A 7,207-nucleotide genomic window follows, 5' to 3' on the forward strand; every position below is an offset into this window, starting at 1 on the left:
CATAAATTACATATACATATATATATACATATATGATTCATATATATACATATATATACATATATATATATACATAAATATAGATATAATATTACATATATATATATATAAAATAGTAATATATATATATATATATATATATATATAATATATATATATATATAATATACATAGCATATATAAATATTATATATAATATATATAATATATATATCTATATATATAAATAATATATATATATATATATACTATAGATATAATTCATCATTTCATCTATATACACATATACCTAAATACACATATTTGGGAGAATAACTGATATGTGTATAATAGAACATGTATATATGTATAAATATATATGTGCATAAATATATATGGCATATGAGTGTGTTGTGTGGTGTGTGTGTGCGTGTGTGGAGGTGTGTGTGTGGTGTGGTGGTGCATGCCGTGCGTGCTGTAAAACATTTGACTGGTCCTTGTTTTTCCCCAAATAACCAATACCCAGAGATCAAATACATCTCAAGTGTAATTGTATTAATGTATTCTTAACTATAGCAACATACCGCCAAACTATTTTTCCACTTTGTTCGTCCCTTTCCACAAGATAAAAAAAAACACCTTAAAATTCTGGAGATCAGGTAATTATACTCGAGCTTCTGGAAAAAAAATTTTGTACCAAGGATTTAAAGTCAAAAGATTCATATATATATATAGTATTATATATATCTATATATATATATATATATATATATATATATTATATATTGAGAATTGTAATCTTCATCCAAAATAAAAATAAAAACAAAATCCTAAATCTTAAGATTCCTAAATGTTGTATCTTTGTCAGAATTAAGTGTTACCACTCCTCTAAACTAAGCATTTTTCAATAAAGAAGTAAAATTTTCAGTCGTCCTCCCAATCTACCTGACATGAAACACTTTAACACTTTCTAACTACTTTTTAACTTTACTCTTCTTTTTATTCTAGTTTTTTCAATTTTTTTTTTTTTTTCATTACTTTTACTTTACATTACTTTTACATAAACCTAAGTCAGTACATAGGCCGAGTCACTGTGGGTGGACTCGTAATAAATAATTAACAAAAACATTATTATCTTTGAATAATTAGTTTAAGTATTTATTTTTAATTAATTTTTGTTTTCAAATTAGTCCAAATGCAAAACAAAACTAGAGCTTCCTTATCAACATTTCTTCTCTTTCCTACAAACAGATTTTCCTTTTTCCCAATCTACATCCCATTTATTTCCCAGAAAAGATTTGAAATAATACATTCAATACCTAAAACACTCTAACTATGTGGAAATTTTCCAGACACATAAAATATACGGTAAATTTCCCAAGAGGAAGCATGACCTCAATATTTCGCGCTGCCAGCAAGAGGCCAACGATACCTCCATCATATATATTCTATGAGATAGAACTCAAACCGGCTCACTTTCTGGTGAAAACCCTTGGAAAGGTCAGTTCTATTCAGCCAGAATATAAGCATCAGTGCATTTTTTTAGTCCTTCATCATTTTTTAATTACCTAAAGCACTACTATTCTACTATCCTAGACAACACAAAGTGAAAATCAACGCGTCTGTGCTCCCGCATAGGGTAAAGCAACCACAACCGACATGTATTCCTGTCAAGATAGAGCTTATAAGGCCGCCTGCTATCCACTTCAACAAAAAAATAACCAGACTAAAGCCTCCCGCCTGCCGGAATAATGCAACGGAAGGTTCATTTGCCTTTGCGCAGCCCCAGCAAGTCAGGGGACTCCATATCGCAAGCATTCAAATCAAAGATGATGGCCAATAAGACACATCTACCGTACACAGAAAAGAGGAAACGTTTTAAAAAATTTTTTTTTTTTTTTAGCAAAGGGAAAAACGACAAATCTCAGAGTTAATGTGGAGGAGGTCCCTTAAGAACACCCCGAAATAAGTGTCTCTCATTGTCAAAATAATGTCAGAAGGGATATTCAATTCAAAATAGGAAACCAACCATAACAATTAGCAGGAAACATAAAGAAAAGAAGATTATCTAAAAACAACAAAAGCTCCCACAAATAGGAAAAATAAACACCATAATGACAAATAACTTCCCAACAGCTAACCTAACCCCCTAAAAAAAAATAATAAAGATCCATCACAAATAACCACATAAAAAGACCAACATAAAACATCACCAATAGTAAAAAAGATACTCATAGAAAGATACCCCAAATAAAGATAAAATATAAAAAGTGTCAAATTGGGGGGGAAGATTTGGAAGAAAACTCTCATAATGAATTCAAAAGCAAACTCAACCCAACCACACCCATATAAACACCTAAACCAAAGACAAAAATAAGAAAAAAAAAGTTTAAAAAAAATCCCCACCTTAAATAAATCTGAAATAAAGAACTTTGGAAGTTAATCCCAGTCTCTCCGAAATTCCTTATTTACGACAGTCGCAAATAAATCCCATTTCCTCCTTTATTTCACAAGGACTGACCATGCTATAATCCCCAGTATCAATCCCCGACACAAATCACCTTTTGAAACACAACAGACCGAGAAATAAATCCATACCGAAAAATTCCTTAAAAAATGAAGTCACAAATGAGGATCCAAAGTCCATCGCGCACACCTCAGAACACGTCATTTAGTAGCTCTATTTGCGATAGTTTTTTTTTTTCTGTAGTTCTTGTATTTTTTATTTATTTTAGTTATTGGTAATGGTTAGTTCTGTTTTGGGGGGGGTAGGGCGAGGTTTTTCTATATTAAGTGATATTTGTTAGAGTTTGTAATGTATGGCGCATATCTGCCGTTATTGTCCATGCTAAATTGCCAGGAATGATTTGGCATGATTTCTCCTGATAAATTCTTGCATGCTGATTCTTTATTAACGAGGAGTGTTATTTCCTCATGTAAAAAGACTATCATAAGGTTTTATTTTTTTATCTTTAACGATAATTTCCTGAGTTGAAAAATAAAAGGTTTGCGGAACCGGCACTATTTTATTCTTTTCTCTTCTCTCTGGTCTCTCACTCTATCCCTCTCTTCTCTCTCTCTGTCTCAGGCTCTCTCTATCTCTCTCTCTCTTTCCCTCTCCTTCTCTCACTTACTCTCTCTCATCTCTCCTCTCTCCCATCTCCTCTCTCCATCTCCCCACTTCTCAATCTCTCTCTCGACAGCCTCTCTCTCTCTCTCCCTTCACTCTCATCTCTCTCTCTTACTCTCTCTTTCCTCTCTCTCTCTCCTCTCTCTCTCTCCTCATCTCTCTCCTAGCGTCCTCTCTTCTTCTCTCTCTCCTCCTCTCTCTCCCCTCTCTCTCTCTCTCGCTCTCTCTCTCTCCATGCTCTCTCTCTCTCATCTCCCCTCACTCTTTCCCTCTCTTCCGCTCTCTCTCTCGTCGCTGTCTCTCTTCCTCTCTCTTGCCCTCCCTTCCTCTTCTCCTATTTCCCTCCCTTCCTCTCTCTCTCTCTCTCTCGCCCTCTTCTCTCTTCTCTCCATCTCTCTCGCTCTCCAATCTCTCTGCCTCTCTCTCTCTCTCCTATCTCTCTCTCTCACTTGCTCTTCTCATCCTTTTCTCTCTCTCTCTCCTCTCTCTCATTTTCCCTCTCTTCTCACTCTCTCTCGTCTCCTGTCTCTCTCTCTTTCCTCCTCCCTTCCTCTCTCTCTCTCTCCTCGTCCTCTCTCTCTCATCTCTCTCTTCTCTCGCAACTCTCTCCTTCTTTCTTCTCCATCTCTCATCTCTTCTCCTCTTGTTCTCTTCTCTCTCTCTCTCACTTCCATCTCTTGTTCTCTTTTCTCTCTCTCGATCTCCTCTCGTCTCTCTCATCGCTCTCTCGCCTCTCTTTCCCTCTCTTCCTCTCTCTCTCTCTCTCTGTCTCTCTCTCTTTCCCTCCCTTCCTCTCTCTCTTCTGGACAGCCCTTCCTCGACGCTCTCTAGATCAGCGCCATCGAGTCTATATAATCTATCGATGAGCGATACTTAGCTATTCAGACAGTCTATCCTCGTCTCTCTCGCTTTCCTCTCCAAGACGACTCTCTCACTACTCGCACTAGACGTACCTATCTCTCAGATCATCGCTCGCGTCGATATCTCTAATCATCTCTACATAGCTCGCGCACTCTCAGCGTGCCCTCCCCCTCTATCTCTCTCTCTCGCTCTGTCATCTCAGTCTTCACTCTCACTCGCTCTCTCTTCTCTTTCTCTCTCTCTCTCATCTCTCTATCTCTCGTCTCTCTCTCTCCTCCTCTCTCTCTTTCCCCTCCCTCCCTCTCCTCTCTCTCTCTCGCGCAGCCCTCTCTCGCTCTCTCGTCTCCTCTCTCTCTCTCTCCTCTCTCTCTCTCGCTCTCTCTGTCCTCCCCTATCTCTCTCTCGCGCTCTCTCCTCTCTCTCTCCTTTCTCTCTCTCTCTCTCCTCTCTCTCTCCTCTCCTCTCTCGCTCTCGCCTCTCCATCATCTCTTCCCTCCCTTCCTCTATCTCGTCTCCTCTCTCTCTCCTCTCCTCTACCTCGTCTCTCTCTCATCTCTCCTTTCCTCTCCTCATCTCTCTCTCCCTCTCCTCTCTCATCCTCTCTCACTCTCTCTCTCTCTCTCTCTCTCCCTCTCTCTCTCTTTCCCTCCCTTCCCCTCGCCTCTCTCTCTCCTTATCACTCCCCTCTCTCTCTCGATCTCCTCTCTCTCTACTCTCCTCTCTCTCTCTCTCTCTTCCTCCTCTCTCATCTCTCTCGAACCACTCTTCTCTTCTCTTCCCTCCCTTCCTCTCTCTCTCTCTCGCTCCTCTCTCTTTCCTTCGTTATTATCTCTCTCATGCCGATCTCTCCTCTCTCACTCATCTCTCTCTCTCTCTCTCTCCTCTCTCTCTCTCTCATCCTCGATCTCTCCTCACTCATCTCTCTCTCCTTCTCTACCCTCTCTTCCTCTCTCTCTCCCTCTCTCTCTCTCTATCCCTCCCTTCCTTCCCCCTCTCTCTCCTCTCTCTTCTCTCTCCTCCCTCTCTCCTCTCTCTCTCCCTCGTCTCTCTCTATCAAGGACATCTCTTCTTCATCTCTCTTCTTCTCTCGTCTCGGCTCCTCTCTCCTCGCTCTCTCTCTCTCTTTCCCTCTTCCTCTCTCTCTCTCTCTCCTGTCTATCTCTCTTTCCCATACCCTTCCTTCACTCTCTCTCTCTCTCTCTCTCTCTCTCTCTGCTCTCCTCTCTCTTCTCTCTCAATCCTCTCTCTCTCTCTCTCTCTCTCATCCTCTCTCCTCTCTCTCTGTTCTCTCTCTGGTCTCTCCTCATTCCTCTCTCTCTGTCTCTCTCTCTCTCTCCCCCTCTCTCTTTTTTCTCTCTCACTCTTTCTCTCTCTCTCTTTCTCTCTCTCTCTCTTCTCTCTCTTTCCTCTCTCCGTCTCTCGCCTTCTTTCTCTCTCTCTCTTTCCTCTCTCACGCTTCTCTCTCTCCTCTCTCCCTCTTTCCTCTCTCTCTCTCCTCTCTCTCTCTCTCCTCTCTCTACTCTTTCTTTCTCTCTCTCTCTCTTTCTCTCTCTCTCTCCTCTCTCTCTCCCGGGGGAGGGGGGGGCCTCTCTCCATCTCTATTCCCTCTCTCCTCATCCTCTATTCTCTCTCCTCACTCTCATCATCTCTCTACTCTCACCTCCTCTCTCTCCATCTCTCGCTCTCTCCTCGCTGTACTATATGATTATATAGCTAATATAGTCCTTTAAAGCAGAGTATAAATGTAATAATGACATATATCTCACTCCTCAAAATATCTCGGTTTTCACTCATCACACTTCATTTCCTTCTCCATTTCTCTTCTTTAGTGTCAATATCCAGTCTTACATTAAGAAATAATTCAAAAATTCAGTAGGTCTCTGAATAACTACGAACCTCCTATGAACTTTTAACTATAACTTACTTCAGATTTATGTTGCACATTCAAATCTTCACTTCTTTCTTCTTCTTTGAAATTATTTTGAAGGAGGGACTGAAATCATTCCTACAGTAATATGTAAGCTTTTATTTTGTAATCGGTTGTGTTACAATTAAAAAAAAAAGAAACAAGTTTGTATGAATATTTGTATTTATCTACAAATTGACCTTCACTTAATCTTTATGATAGTCAGTAAAAAAAAATGTCCAACTAGTTATCAATGCTTTTGTTTATTATCAATTTTTTTTGTCCTGTTATCGTCCTGCTGTTTTTTTTTTTTTATCAGTTACTATCTCCAAATTGCCTTTTTTGTTTTTTTTATTGACTCACTGTCCAGATTCAATTATATGTTAATTTTATAAAATCTTTTACATTCTGTGATCAGTGTTGTTATCATTAGCATTGTTATCATTATCATCGTCATTATTGTTTTCAATACTATTATCAATCTTATCATCATTATCATTTTATTAACACTTAGTATATATCATCATTGTTTCTATATCATTATAAATTTTGTCAATGCTGCTATTTTCATGTATTATGTCTGTGTAGTTATATGTGTATGTGTTACGTGTGTGTGTGTGTGTGAGTGGGGGTGTGGTGTGTGTGTGTGGTGTGTACAACACACATATAATAATATACATACATACCATATATATATAATATATTATAGTATATATATATATATATATATATATATATATAAATATATATGAATACATATTATACACACACATATATATGTACATATATAAGTATATATATATATATATATATATATATATATAGATATATATACCAACATATATATATATATATAAATATATATAGATATATATATAAATATATGCATATATATAACACATATCACTTGGTTGTTCCTTTCCTGTCATCTGAGGACCAAACTCTACTTGGCTAAATATAATACTATCCGGATATAAGCGTGTATTTACCTTGTTGCCTAAAATGTCGGATCCAATTTTTTTATTTCTCTTTACTGGAATAGAATTTGTTTGAATAAGAATTCCAGGACTTGCAATCATTACATAATACCACTATACTCTAATAAATACCGTTGGGGAGTCCTGAGACAATGAAGTATATTTGAGGCTTTTTAAGAAAACATATGTAAAGAAATAAACCCTTCCGTTCAATTATGAATTGAACTTCCTGAGCACTTGTTACGCCCCTGTCACACATAGCCGAAAGTGAGGCCGAATATAGGCCGAAACTGACGCAAACAATAGGCCCAATTCGGGAGTTTTTGGTAGTCTGTCGGGATGTTTTTTCATCAA

Source organism: Penaeus japonicus, unplaced genomic scaffold (assembly GCF_977035675.1).
Source record: "Penaeus japonicus unplaced genomic scaffold, GWHDUDI00000001_assembly GWHDUDI00000001, whole genome shotgun sequence".
NCBI lineage: Eukaryota > Metazoa > Arthropoda > Malacostraca > Decapoda > Penaeidae > Penaeus > Penaeus japonicus.